The 3,379-nt window shown below is 56.2% G+C and overlaps 1 pseudogene; it reads right to left on the bottom strand.

Annotated features, from left to right (window-relative positions):
- On the bottom strand, positions 1-589 carry LOC147554819 (18S ribosomal RNA; annotated as a pseudogene; the record flags this gene model as incomplete).
- Between the last annotated feature and the right edge of the window lie 2,790 nt (positions 590-3,379).

Below are 3,379 nucleotides of genomic sequence, written 5' to 3'. Positions count from 1 at the left end.
CTGGAATTACCGCGGCTGCTGGCACCAGACTTGCCCTCCAATTGATCCTCGTTAAGGGATTTAGATTGTACTCATTCCAATTACCAGACTCAATGAGCCCGGTATTGTTATTTATTGTCACTACCTCCCCGTGTTAGGATTGGGTAATTTGCGCGCCTGCTGCCTTCCTTGGATGTGGTAGCCGTTTCTCAGGCTCCCTCTCCGGAATCGAACCCTAATTCTCCGTCACCCGTCACCACCATAGTAGGCCACTATCCTACCATCGAAAGTTGATAGGGCAGAAATTTGAATGATGCGTCGCCGGCACGATGGCCGTGCGATCCGTCAAGTTATCATGAATCATCAGAGCAACGGGCAGAGCCCGCGTCGACCTTTTATCTAATAAATGCGTCCCTTCCAGAAGTCGGGGTTTGTTGCACGTATTAGCTCTAGAATTACTACGGTTATCCGAGTAGCAGGTACCATCAAACAAACTATAACTGATTTAATGAGCCATTCGCAGTTTCACAGTCTGAATTAGTTCATACTTACACATGCATGGCTTAATCTTTGAGACAAGCATATGACTACTGGCAGGATCAACCAGGTAGCATTCCTTCTCGAGACGCCCCGCGCCTCCGGGCCGTGAGGCCGCGGCTGCGCAGGGCGGTCGTCGTTCGGAAACCGTAGTGTCGGCGGGGGCTGGACCGAGGTCCCGCTCCCGTCCCTTCTTGCGCTCTGCGTCCGAGACATCTCGCGAGTCCCGCGATCCTGGGGAGGACAGCACGTTAGTGCCGTCTCTCGCAGGGGACGCGGGAAGCGCGGCGTCGGCCGACTCGCTCCGCATCGTGGCGGGCGAGGGGCAAATACGTGGGACTCAACTCGTTGCCTCCGCGGAAGGTATGCAGCACAGGAACCGTATATTGGCCCGGCACTCGAAGGTGTCGGGAGCCGACTGAACAGGGACGAGAGCCGAAGGTTCCCATGCGAACAGCAGGAAGCCCAACAGCACACTCGAACCAAACACCACTCACACGCCAACACGTCGTCGGACAGTCAACCGCCCGCGTCGCTCAAATGCGCTCCGCTCGCCCCGAAAGGCTGCAGAGGCGCAAGAGACCAACGCGGGACAGTCCCGGCCGACACGCTGTGCGTGAAAAATCCATCCAACTAGGTCGCGCCAAAGCTGCGCACAGTCGCTTCTCGGGAGCTGCCCCTTCAGCTCCCACGACGTGCGCTTCGCCATCATGCTGCACCAAGGAAGCTTCCGAGGTGCAGCACTTTCGCATCTTTTGGGGCCGGCTAGGGACTCTTGTGCCTAATGAGCTTCCCCAGCAGCTCGGACACCTTCGGGGATGCTTCCCAAGTGTCCGGCATAGGATGGGGACTTTTCGATTTTTGGCCCGTGGTGCCCCCCGGGCCCCCCCAGCAGCTCGGACACCTTCGGGGATGCTTCCCCAAGTGTCCGGCATAGGCTGGGGAGTTTTTGATTTTTTGCCCGTGGTGCCCCCCCGGGCCCCCCCAGCCGCCTCTTCGATTTTCCACGTCGGGGATGAGTTGGGCAACTCTTGGAAGCTTCCCATCCACCCCCGTGCCGAGCTTTGCCCTTGGGATGCCTTATGTTGCATCCCAAGGGCCAAGGCACCTGCCAGCCCAAGGGCTGTGCACGGCCTGGGGAGGGAGCTCACCCCTCCCCTATATAGTGCAAAGTTATTGTTTTCCCTATTTTCACAAGGAAACATCAAATTTTTAACCAAGCATACTCGGCCTTTGCTCCTTCGTTACTCGTCCAAATCCAACAAACTTGCATTCGTTGGAAAGGTCTTTTCACAAGGATTCTTTTGATATATAATAATAGCGATTCCGATAAATATTTATTTTTTTATGAATTTTTAAGTGAATAAACAATTAAAAATTCAAAAAAAATAGAAAAAAAATATTTTTTTCCCGATTCTTTCTCCAATATTCCTGATAAATACCCACACACCCACATATGGAGAATGGTCGAAAATGCTCGAGTGGATATCGAGATGTCCGACGAAGCACCACTTGGAAGGGCCGAGGCACGGGACGCCCGAGCTGTTGCTCGGGCCGGCACGGGACGCGCATGGGACATCCCGGGACGGCATGGGACGCCCTCGCTACAGCTCGAGACGGCCAGGTACGCCCGAGACTTGGCTCGGGACGGCCTGGGACGCCCTCGCCATAGCTCGGGACGGCCTGGGACGCCCGAGACTAGGCTCGGGACGGCCTCGGCACAGCACGGGACGGCCTGGGACGCCCTTGCCACAGCTCGGGACGGCATGGGACGCCCGAGACTTTGCTCGGGACGGCCTGGGACGCCCTTGCCACAGCTCGGGACGGCCTGGGACGGCCTCGGCACAGCTCGGGACGGCCTGGGACGCCCGAGACTTTGCTCGGGACGGCCTGGGACGTCCGAGACTTTGCTCGGGACGGCCTGGGACGCCCGAGACTTGGCTCGGGACGGCCTGGGACGCCCTCGCTCCAGCTCGGGACGCCCTGGGACGGCCTCGACACAGCTCGGGACGGCCTGGGACGTCCGAGACTTTGCTCGGGCCGGCCTGGGACGCCCGAGACTTGGCTCGGGACGGCCTGGGACGCGCTCGGCACAGCTCGGCACAGGCCGGGACGCCCGAGCCGAGCTTCGGGTCGCACGAAATCTCTTCGTATTCCGACATATTAGAAGCTTCCCATCATGTAGTAGGCCGAGCTTTGCCCTTTGGATGCCCTATGGTGCTTGGCGAGCACTAGGGAACGTGCCAGCACAAGTGCTGTGCACGCTCTGGGGAAGGAGCTCAACCCTCCCCCTTATAGTGCAAAGTTATTGTTTTTCCTATTTTCACAAGGAAACATCAATTTTTTAACCAAGCATACTGGGCCTTTACTCCTTCGTTACTCGTCGGAATCCAGCAAACTTATACTCGTTGGAAAGGTCTTTTCGCAAGGATTTTTTTGATATATTATAATAGCGATTCCGATAAATATTTATTTTTCTATGAATTTTTAAGTGAATAAACACCGGAAAATTCATAAAAAATAGAAAAAAAAATATTTTCTTCCGTTTCTTTTCTCCAATAATTCATAAATAATACCTCAATAGTATTAATGAAGAGAGAGTCGAAATGGCCCGGGTGGATTTCGAAATGTCCCACGACCCCATAGAATGCACGGGCCAGCCGAGCCAAAAGAATGGGACGCGCACGGGACAGCATTGGTCAGGCTCGGGACGGCACGGGACAGCACGGGACGCGCATGGGACGGCACGGGACGCGAATGGGACGGCCTTGCTAAGGCTCGGGACGGCATGGGACAGCACGGGACGCGAATGGGACGGCCTTGCTAAGGCTCGGGACGGCATGGGACAGCTCGGGACGCGCAT

This window comes from Eschscholzia californica, unplaced genomic scaffold (assembly GCF_041429995.1).
Source record: "Eschscholzia californica isolate CP2 unplaced genomic scaffold, dmEscCali1.0.p SCAF_20, whole genome shotgun sequence".
NCBI lineage: Eukaryota > Viridiplantae > Streptophyta > Magnoliopsida > Ranunculales > Papaveraceae > Eschscholzia > Eschscholzia californica.
This window is presented reverse-complemented; position numbering and strand designations above follow the sequence as displayed.